Source organism: Pongo abelii, chromosome 13, assembly GCF_028885655.2.
Source record: "Pongo abelii isolate AG06213 chromosome 13, NHGRI_mPonAbe1-v2.0_pri, whole genome shotgun sequence".
Lineage (NCBI taxonomy): Eukaryota > Metazoa > Chordata > Mammalia > Primates > Hominidae > Pongo > Pongo abelii.
In genome coordinates, this window is record NC_071998.2 from 94,303,632 (window position 1) to 94,315,925 (window position 12,294).

Consider the following 12,294-nt stretch of genomic DNA (forward strand, 5'->3'; position numbering starts at 1 on the left):
GGTATTTCTTCCTGAAATTTTAAAGAATTTTATCACTGAATGCATTTTGGCCTTCAGTTTTCTGTGCCAGGTCATTTTTTAAAATCATCTTTATGAAGATATAATTTACATATAATAAAATACACCCATTTTAATTATGCATTTAATGACTTTTGGACAAATGTATACACCTATTTTACCACCACGTAATTAATGTATACAATATTTCCATCAGCCTAAAAATGTTTCTCTCCATCCCTTGCCATATGATGAACAAAACAAGCCAGTTGCCAATGAACAGATACAATATAAACCCATTCATTTGAAATTCCCAAATAGTCAAACCACAATCTAGTATCAGGAAAAAGTAATTTAATTGTTGCCTGGGTCAGTGTAGAGAAATTGACTGTTATAATATTTTTAATGATGATTTCAATTTAGAAAATATCCCCAACTACCCAATGCTAAAAAAGAACACCAAATAAAATTTGACTATATTTTTAATGAACAGCTTTCATGTTTATATTATACATACGATGTGAGTATGGTTAAATAAATTATTGGATACTGAGTTTTATTTCAAGTACTGTACTAGGTCCTCTATGATATTATCACTCTTACTTCTCAAAATAATTATACAAGATTCATGGTATGATTTTCCCAATAATGCCTCTAATGTAACTGAGGGTTGTTTAAATATCTTCTGTTAGATCATCCATCTGGTAAGTTGCAGGACAGTGACTAACACATAAGGCTATGCTATTTATTATAGTTTTACATGTTTACGGTAAAGTCATATTGTATTTGTTTGTTCTCATGCTACTAATGAAGACATACCCAAGACTGGGTAATTAATAAATAAAAGAGGTTTAATGGACTCACAGTTCCATATGGCTGGGGAAGCCCTCACAATCATGGTGGAAGACAAAGGAAGAGCAAAGGGACTTCTTACATGGTGGCGGGTAAGAGAGCATGTGCAGGGGATCTCCACTTTATAAAACCATCAGCTCTCATAATGCTTATTCACTATCCCAAGAATAGCATGGGAAAAACCTGCCCCCATGATTCAATTACCTCCCAATCGGCACCCTCCATGACCCATGAGAATTATGGGAGCTACAATTCTAGATGAGATTTGGGTGGGGACTCAGCCAAACCATATTATCCTGCACCTGGCCCCTGAAAAATCTAATGTTCTCACATTTCAAAACTAATCATGCCTTCCCAACAGTCCCTCAAAGTCTCAACTCATTTCAGCATTAACTCAAAAGTCTAGAGTACAAAGTCTCATCTGTGATAAGACAAATCCTTTCCACCTACGAGCCTGTAAAATCAAAAGCAAGTTAGTTATTTCCTAGACACAATGGGGATGCAGGCATTGGGTAAATACAGCCATTCCAAATGGGAGAAATTGGCCAAAACAAAGGGGCTACAGGCCCCATGCAAGTCTGGAAACCAGTGGGGCAGTCAAATTTTAAAGCTCCAAAATGATCTCCTTTGACTCCACGTCTCACATCCATTCTGTGCTGATGGAAGAGGTGGGCTCCCACGGTCTTGGGCAGCTCCACCCCTGTGGTTTGCAGGGTACAGCGCCTCACCTGTCTGCTTTCATAGCCTGGCATTGAGCATCTGCAGCTTTTCCAGGTGCACAGTGCAAGCTGTCAATGGATCTGTCAATTACCAGAATGGTAATTCTGGGGTCTGGAGGATGGTGGTCATCTTTTTACAGCTCCACTAGGCAGTGCCCCAGCTGGAGCTCTGTGTGGAGACTCTGACCCCACCACATTTTTCTTCTGCACTGCCCTGGCAGAGGTTCTCCATGAGAACTTGGCTCCTGCAGCAGACTTCTGCCTGAACATCCAGGCATTTCCATACACCCTCTGAAATCTAAGTGGAGGTTCCCAAACCTCAATTCTTGACTTCTGTGCACCCACAGGTTCAACACCACATGGAAGCTGCCAAGGCTAGGGGCTTGCACCCTTTAAATCCATGGCTCAATCTGTACCTTGGCCCCTTTTAGCCATGGCTGGAGTGGCTGAGATGCAGGGCACCAAGTCCCTAGGCTGCACACAGCAAGGGGGCTCTGGGCCTGGCCCAAGAAACCATCTTTATCTCTTAGGTGTCCAGACTCATGAAGGGAGGGGATGTTGTGAAAATTTCTGACGTATCCTGGAGACATGTTCCCCATTGTCTTGGTGATTAACACTTGGCTCCTTGTTACTTATGTAAATTTCTGCAGTCGGCTTGAATTCCTCCCTAGAAAATGGGTTTTTCTTTTCTATTGCATTTTTAGGCTGCAAATTTTCCAAACTTTTACCCTCTGCTTCCTCTTGAATTATTTTCCGCTTAGAAATTTCTTCCCCCAATACCCTACCCCTTTCAAGTTGAGAGTTCCATAGATCTCTAGGGCAGGGCCAAAATGATGCCATTCTCTTTGTATAGCAAGAGTGATATTTACTCCAGTTCCCAAACAACTCCTCATCTCCATCTGAGACCACCTCAGCCTGAATTTTATTGTTCATATCACTATCAGCATTTTGGTCAAAACTGTTCAATAAGTCTCTAGGAAGTTCCAAACTTTCCCACATCTTCCTGTTTTCTGTGCCCTCCAAGTCTCTAGGAAGTTCCAAAGTTTCCCACATTTTCCTATCTTCTTCTGAGTCCTCTAAACTGTTCCAATCTCTATCTGTTACCAAGTTCCAAAGTTGCTCCCACATTTTCAGGTGTCTTTACAGCCGTGCTCCACTACACGGTACCAATTTACTGTATTAGTTCATTCTCATGCTGCTAATAAAGACACAACCAAGACTCGGTGATTTCTAAAGGAAAGAGGTTTAATGGGCTCACAGTTCTACATGGCTGAGGAAGCCTCACAATCATGGTGAAAGATGAAGGAAGAGCAAAGGCACTTCTTACATGGCAATGGGCAAGAGAGCTTGTGCAGGGTTACTCCCCTTTATAAAACCATCAGATCTTGTGAGATTTATTCATTATCACAAGAACAGCATGAGAAAAACCTGCCCTCATGATTCAATTACCACCCACCAGGTCCCTCCTACAACATGTGGGGATTATGGGAGCAACAATTCAAGATGAGATTTGTGTGGGGACATGGCCAAACCGTATCACATATAAAGGTGTGTATTATCTCTTGATAGCATCTGTCAGCATTTCTCTTTGAGTAGGGTCTATTTTGTCCAGGAATATATTCTCATTAGATAATTCCATTGAGTTTCTAGAGTGAGTATCTAAGAACACATACTAAATTACAAGACAAATGTCATGTGTGAATTCATGTCTGTGTGTGCATGATAAAGAGTGGGAGAAAAACAAGAGAGAGTAAAAAAGAAGGAAGGAGGAGCAGAACACTAGAGGGAATGGAAAGATGCTAAGAGGGAAGTATTTATACCATTCTGAGGCATGGTATAGGACTAGGACTCAAACTTGGACAGGGATCCGTGAGCTGGCAGCAAGGCCATGGCCAGGCTAACAGACTAAGTCTGTCTGGCTTATTCCTCTCTGCCTTCTCATAGCAGTAACTGGTTAATAACTTGATCTAATGAACAATGCCTGTACAGAAGGAAATCGTAGCTATTATTGTAGAAACTCTTCTAACCTCACCCAGGCAAGTGGCTCAAGGCAGGCACCCGGGAAAGGTCCCTGGCCATGCTGATAACTCAAAGTATATGCCTGACTTAGCAACTGAATTCATTGGAATTTAATTACTCAACATGATTATATACTGACAGCAAACTCGTTATTGGAAGGATTGATTATTATTATGCAAACATTTCCATTATTCATTTATTGAAAACTTGGACATACTTCCCAGACTAGAATTGCATCTTCCACTTCTTTTCACTTCATTACCTTTTTAGTTGAATATGTTTAACTTTCCAAGGTGGTTATTTTGACTCATGTCATACTTTAACATAATTAAGCCATTAAAACTTATGCAGGAAACTGATGTTTTCTCAAATTAAAAAAAGAAAACAAGCACTATGATATAAAACACAGGATAGTCCTGTCAGTTCTTCTCTGACAACTCAGCTCAGTCATTTGCTTGTTGGCTCAAAGATCTTTATATGAACTGGCTTGTTATCTTATTTCTTAAGGCAGACTCGAAAGGCAATAATTTGATATAATAAATTAGCTGTTAAAATGTGAGCCATAGGCCTTGATATAAACATTTGTTGAGTAACTGAGGAGGTGATTGAAATGGCTGTAGGTTTCCTTATTTGTCTAGTATTTTATGCTTGAGATGGCATTGACCTTATTACTCATTTTCTTTTTTTTTGAGACGAAGTCTTGCTCTGTTGCCCTGGCTGGAGTGCAGTGGCACGATCTCTGCTCACTGAAAGCTCCGCCTCCCATGTTCAGGCCATTCTCCCGCCTCAGCCTCCCGAGTAGCTGGGACTACGGATGCCCGACACCATGCTGGCTACTTTTTTTGTATTTTTAGTAGAGACGGGGTTTCACCGTGTTAGCCAGGATGGTCTCGATCTCCACCTCATGATCCGCCCGCCTCGGTCTCCCAAAGTGCTGGGATTACAGGCGTGAGCCACCGCTCCCGGCCACTCATTTTCTTAAAATAATAGTCTTTGCCTTCAAGAAAACATCAATGAATGCCTTCAAACAAAAATCCATTAAATTCTCATGAACATTTCATATCATTTTATGTTTTCATGAATATATGCAGAAAAATTTTCTTTTACTATTAAATTGCTGCACAAATAATTGCAGTTTTCCCATTTTTTAAGGCAAAACCAGCTGTTATTTTTGCACCAGCCTAATAATAACTTCTTATTTAAGCATCATTCATTCCTAACAGTGAGTTCACAGTGCAAGTTTCAGGCAGGTATTTTAGTTGAAAAGTAAGGTGTCTTCAAATAATATAAAAAAGATTGATTCTCCACCATTCCATAGATCAGGATCTGTTTTTTGCACACCTGTGGTTCAGGAGGATATTTGGGAAGTTTAAAACTGTTGGAGTTTGATGAACACTTAAGATTTATGGATGATTAAAATCTTTCTTTATCTTACCTCTACGCTGTATTGTCATTTTTGAGGAGTCACCACTCCCTGGACAAGCCTGGATGGTGACTTTGGAACTTGATTCTAAAAATATTTCAGATTTCAATATTTCAATAGCATTGGAAGCTATTGTGATAAAATAGTTCATGCCTCTTACATGTTTACTTTTTATGAAGAGTAACAAGGATATTGTGTTTTCCAATCAGGATAGGAGAAACAAAATAAATAAACAAACACCATATATAGTTGTGGAGGTACAAGCTTGAAACACCTTTGATTCTTAGAGATCCTTTTGTGTTTATTTTAGAGAAACCTGCAAACTATGAATGTTATTTAAGCTAAATCCAAAAAAAATTAGTTTGGATTCTGGCATATATAAAACAGATAGCTCCTCAGAATATTCCTCTCTTTTTCCAATATCACTCCGAAGCCTGATAGAGATTGAACATTGGTAATAAGACATATCACAACCCTGAAGTGATGAAATTTAAAATATAGTTATCAGATTTGTAGAAATCTACTGTAGGGACCTCAGCCTATAAGATAGACTATAGAAAGGTATACACACACTGGTGGCAAGACAAATATAGCCTAAAAGAGAGACAGAGAAAAAGGGCAGATGAAATAACTGAAAATAGCTTCTCCAAAAATGACCAAAAAAAATATGAAGCCACAACTACAAAAGTTCTATGAACCATATGGGGAGAAAAAACATGAAAAAAAAAAATCTCCATTTAGTTACATAAAAGTAAAATTACTGAAAAATAAAGAGTTTAACTTAAAACATGGTCATAGAAAACAGACAAACCTATAGAGACACATAACAGAGTTTTCCTAAAAACGAGGAGGGCAGGCTTTGGGTAATGGAGAGTGACTGTAAGTGGATATAGGAATTTTCTTACCAGGGGACAAAAGTCTTTGAAAATTACATTGTGGTAATGTTCACACAATCTTTGGAAAATACTAAATCATTGTATTAAATGTTTTAAAATGTTGTATTGTGTGGATGGTATGGGAATTGTAGCTCCGCATCCGGCCTTATCTCAAGAACTCTTAAAATTTGTAGCAGAAACAGTAGAAGCTTAATTCACGATGACCATGGGGGTTGTTACCATAAACACATTGACACACACATATACACACACACACCACAAACACACACACACATACCTTTTTTCTTTCTCTCTCTCTTTTTTTTTTGAGACAATGTCTCACTCTATCACCCATGGTGGAATGCAGTGGTGATCTCGGCTCACTGCAACCTTCGTCTCCTGGGTTCAAGCAATTCTCCTGACTCAGCCTCCCAAGTAGCTGGGAATACAGGTGTGCACCACCTCACTAGGATAATTTTTGTATTTTTAGTAGAGACGGGGTTTTTCCATGTTGGCCAAGCTGGTCTCAAACTCCGGACCTCAGGCAAATGACGCACCTTGGCCTCCCAAAGTGCTGGGATTACAGGCATGAGCCACTACGCCCAGCCTGCTATTTGTTTTTTACTGGTTAAATTTTGTAAAATAGACACATATGAAAACAGTTGCCAGGTTCACAACTATCACAAATATGTTTGCAGGCATTTCTATTTGACATATTACTGTCATCTCTAAAACCTCCACATTGCCTGTCAGGGTTGACATATGCCAAAAGCAATTTGCTTAAAAACAAAGGTGCTGGAGCAGCAGTGATAACAGCATCTTATATTGCTAACGATGATATACATCTTTGATATTAAAGCAAGGGGATGAAGACAATTCACGGGAAACAAAGGAAGACATTACATATTCCCATAGCAATACACAATGAGATAAGAACGGGTGAGAGGAAATATTAGAGTGAATAAAGGAAGGGAAGAAAGAAATAAAACCAAACACAGAGAGAAGAAAGTCAACTTTTACTGGCATGGTACTAATATGTCACTATGTAGTAGCAGTGTCAAGGACAGGTGAAACACTTCCAACACCTACATTAAGTTAAGGCCCTGCTAAGAAAGTTGAAATGTAAAACTACAAGGTCCTCAGAGTATTGTGAGCATGTTTATGGTGCATTAGCACCACATTGTTTAGCACAGGTGTTCCAGTAATTGTGGAATACTGGGAAAATGCACAGTGTTCCATTCATCTTCATCATATCCCAAGGTGATACACCAATAGCAATTTAGCACCTGCTAGAGCAATTTGGCATCTGTGGTATTTACCGAAGTGTTTGGTCTTAAAGGTTGGAAGTGTTATTTTGTACTTCCATACGTGCTGGGGAATTATCAAGCACTTGGCAATACCAAATGCATTGTAAAACTCTCAGTGAAAGTTATAAAAGCAAACTTAATGAAACGTAGTGAATAAAAATTTTATAAAAGTGGCAGATTAGATTAGTTTTACACACCTTCTCTCCATCAAGAAGAGCATTTTCTCTGACCACCAAGGAGAATAATAAGGATACTTGCTTGACAGTATAACTTAAACGTTTACAAAGAAAGAAACGATGTGGAATATAATTGTGCTAAAATGGACTTTCTAACTGTGTTGCTGACTGCAGAGCATCAAATATATTAGGATAAATAGTTCTTTCTCTTCTATATTTCAAACTGATTTTGAAATATGAGCAAGTTAGCAATTGCCAAGAAAAGATAACTAAATATTTCTCATCTGAAAAAAAAAGATGGAGATAGATGGTAGACAAAGCTAGCTAGCTCACCAGATAGATAGATAGATAGATATCAATGAAATGTCTTTGTCTTAAAATCTTACTAATATGGGAACAAGGCCATTGAGAAGTAGATCCATTAAGGAACAAACAAGGAATGAAATGTTCACATTTTTTTCACAAACTGTTTAAGATGACTGTGATGGTTAATACTGAGTGTCAACTTGATTGGATTCAGGGATACAAAGTATTGATCATAGGTGTGTCAGTGTGGGTGTTGCCAAAAGAGATTAATATTGGAGTCAGTGTGCTGGGGAAGGCAGATCCACCCTTAATCAGATGGGTACAATATAATCAGTTTCCAGTGAATACAAAGCAGGCAGGAAAACGTGAAAAGGAGAGACAGGCCTTCCTGCCCTCGAACATAGGACACCAAGTTCTTCAGCTTTGGGACTCAGACTGGCTCTCCTTGCTCCTCAGCTTGCAGACAGCCTATTGTGGGACCTTGTGATCATGTAAGTTAATACTTAATAAACTCCCCTTTACACATATATATATACACACACACACATATATACACATATATATACATACACACACATATATATATACACACATATATATCCTATTAATTCTGTCTAAAAGAACCCTGACTAATACAATGACTAATCTAATATTTGGCATAGAGAGTCTTAGATTTAAAATATCTTCTATGGATATAGACAGGAAAATCTAAGAATAGAAAATAGAGAAAAAATTAAGAAAATTATTCTAAAGGAAGAATTAGAAAAAAATTAAATGTTAGAAAACACTGGTAAGATAAATAAAAATGTGAATCAGGCATATTTTATATCCAGCAGTTCCTGGTAACATTTTAACAAAAAGATGATAATGTATTTATATGCTTTTCTCTACCTTAAAACAACAATAATACTTCATTTTTATATTTTTACAGATTTAGGAAATACAAACACTATTTTGTTATACGGATATACTGGGTACTAGTGAAGTCTGGGCTTGTAGTTTAACACCTAAATAGTGTACATTGTACCTATTAGGTAATTTCTCATCCTTCACTCCTCTCCCACTCTTCTACCTTTTGAGGTCTCCAATGTTCATAATTCCACATAATGTATACACATTATTTAGCTCTCACTTATAAGTGATATAATGCAATATTTGACTTTGTTTTTGAGTTATATCACTTAAGATAATAGCTTCCAGTTCCATCCATGTTTCTACAAAAGACATGATATTATTATTTTTATGGCTGACTAGTATTTTATATATATGTGTGTATATATATATAATAAAATATGTATATATAATATTATATAGATAATAAAAAATATATATTATATATAATATTTTCTTTATCTAATCATCTGTTGATGGACACTTAGGTTGATTCCATATGTTTGTTACTGTGAATAGTGCTGTGATAAATATACAAATGCAAATATCTTTTTAATATAATAATTTCTTTCCTTTTGGATAGATATCCAGTAGTAGGATTGCTGGATCAAATGCTGGTTCTACTTTAAATTCTTTGAGAAATCTCCATGCTGTTTTTCATAAGGTTTATATTAATTGACATTACCACCAAGAGTGTAAAAGTTTTCCCATTTTTCTGCATTCTTGCCAAAATCTGTTGTTTTTTTTTGAGTAATAACCATTTTGTCAGATGTAAGGTTGTATCTCATTGCACTTAATTTGCATTTCTCTGGTGATTAGTGATGGTGCACGTTTTTTCATATGCTGTTTGCCTTTTGATTGCCATTTGTATGTCTTCTTTCGAAACATCTCTCCCCATGTCTTTTACTCACCTTTTATTGGGGTTGTTTTACTCTTGTTGAGTTTTGTTTTAATTCTTTGTAAATTCTCGATATTAGTCCTTTGTTGGATACATAGCTTGCAAGTATTTTCTCCCATTCTGTAAGTTGTCTATTCACTCTGTTAAAACACAATAGTTTAGAGCAAGTTACGTGCCGAATTCATGGCTTGTCTAGCAATTACTGCTTCTTCCCACAAAAAGAATTGAAGAACACTGTCAAGGGAAAACACCCTCCAGATTGTACTCAAGATTAAGATATAGTTGTTGTTTGATAAATATTTGTAAAACAAGCATGTTTCTTGAAAATTATATAGCTGTTGAAGGCATAATAGGTACATTTATTTTTGTCAGAGGTACAGGAATATGCTCTAAAACTTTTAAAACTGAATACACCAAACAACATGTTCAGTAAATATTAAGCAAAATTTGTCAGAAATACAAAGAATTCTTGACTAAAAAATACTTATGGTGGAACATGTCAACTCCCTGTATGAGAGAGTAAACAGTGTTTATCAGGCTCAAGGAAAATTTATTTTAAATGTTAAAAGTATATCTAAGAAAAATATAAACATATTTAATAAAGATATACATTCAGACAGCAGTCTCTGATTGTAATGTTACTCCTGTTTAATCTGTTGGTCAAAATGTAAATCAAAACCCAAAATTTTATACTACTGGGAAAGTAATGAAAAAGGAGAACTAATTCTGTTGGGCAAAATAAAAGCTATCCTCAGATGAAAATTTATAGCCATAACATTTCCATTATTAAAGGCATGTATAAGTAAATAAATAAACAAATGTAAGTTATATTAATTTTTCTGGATAATGTGCTTTAGGTTATATGATAAATATTCCCAATTTCTTTGACCTTTACAACAATTTTGTATATTTAAGTAGATAGCAAGATGCATCAGCAGAAGACCAAAATGAGCTACTGAAAATTGACAGGTAATCAATCACAAAACGAAGTGATTATCTTAAAGGATAAAGAGAATGTGAACCACAAACATCTGAGATAGGTTTCAGTCAATTTAGGAAGTTTATTTGCCAAAGTTAAGGACGCGTGCCCATGGCAGCCTCAGGAAGTTCTGATGACATATGCCCAAGGTAGTTGGGTCACAGCTTGGTTTTACACATTTTAGGGAGACATGAGATATCAATCAATATATGTAAGATAAACGTTGGTTTGGTCCGGAAAGGCAGGACAACTCAAGCAAAGGCGGGAGAGCTGGAGGCTGGGAGGGGACTATCAGGTCATTGGTACATAAAAAACAAACAGTTGTATTCTTTTGAGTTTCTGATTAGCCTTTCCAAAGGAGGCAATCAGATATGCTGCTGTCTCAGTGAGCAGAGAGATGACTTTGAATAGAATGGGAAGCAGGTTTGCCCTAAGCAGTTCTCAGTTTGACTTTTCCCTTTAGCTTACTGATTTTGGTGTCCCAATATTGATTTTCCTTTCACAAGGAATATTATATAATAAAAAGAGGCCAACTTATAAAAAGACAAACCGTTTCTAAATATAGCCACATTTAGTGGGAGTGACAGAAAGCTCTTAGCAATCTAAAAACAGAAGCAGTGATGTGCTAGAACTAGCCCAAGAGAGTTGATTGTTAAAGGGTTAGATATTTCAATTAATATAACAATGAAAGCTTTATATAGCTTTCATTGGGAATATTTACACCATGAAACTCATAAATGCGGCAAACCAGCATCTCCTCTCTACTCCCAGACACCTGGTTGTTAAATATTCACCTCACTCAATAAAAGCGAACACACTCAACCCAATAAAAGTCATCTATGAAAATCTGCAGCTATCATTATAAGAAATTATCAAAAGCTGGTCTTTCTTTCGAAATTAGGGAAAAACGTATACTCAAGACACTTTGGTATTGATATAAATATAGACTTATATATCACATAGAACAAAAGTTACTTCAAAATGGATTACTGACAAAAAAACTGAATCTGACAGAAAATAAAGTCTTTAAGCAGTGGTGTTGAAGCAAATGGATGTCCATATGTTACAAAAACGAATACAATGAAACAAACACAATGCTCATCTTACTCTGAAAACAAAAAGTAACTTGAAATAAGACTTATGGAAAATTACAGAACACTCAATATTGGTTCAAGATGACACAAAGTAGACCCATGGTATCCTGTTTCTAGGGACAGAAGGGGATTTACTGCAAAGGGACATGAACGTTTTTATGCCGGTCACAAATGTTTGTAATTTGGATAGTAAGCTGGTTACGTGAGTGTTTAAAATGATCAATTAGACTATACCATTACCGTGAGTGTATTTTATGGTATTTAATTTAGACCTTATTAAAATTGATTTTTTAAATTATCACAGAGGACCTTTTTTCTGGTTATGATTAAATAATTTGTGACAGACTAACATTTCCTCTAAATATCTAAACATCCATACACAAAAAGTATATTTTATGATTTCATTCTTTTAATACTCTAGAAAAAGACAAAACTATAGTGACAGAGAGCAGATCAGAGATTGCCTGGTGTCAAGCATATTAGTAAAGACATTGCCTAGGAAGGAGTGCAAGAAAACAGACAAACATGTAACTAAAAAAAAAGAATTGAAATGTTGACCATGGGTTTGTTATACATGGCTTTTATTACTTTGATCTATGTTCCTTTTCTGCCTAGTTGTTGGGTGTTTTGTTTTTTGTATGAAAGTATGCTGGATTTTTTCAAAAGCTTTTTCTGCATGTATCAAGATAATTATATGACTTTTGTTTTTAATTTTGTTTATGTGATGAATCATATTTATTGATTTGCATTTGTTGAAC

General features: G+C 36.3%; 1 long non-coding RNA gene across 1 annotated transcript in view; it reads right to left on the reverse strand.

The window, feature by feature from the left end:
• Positions 1 to 12,294, reverse strand: part of LOC129047965 (uncharacterized) — a 176,717-nt gene that overhangs the window by 106,147 nt on the left and 58,276 nt on the right. Inside the window, exon 4 of the long non-coding RNA XR_008509905.2 lies at positions 9,477 to 9,603. This is a non-coding gene — a long non-coding RNA (uncharacterized LOC129047965). The remainder of the gene's footprint in view (positions 1 to 9,476; positions 9,604 to 12,294) is intronic.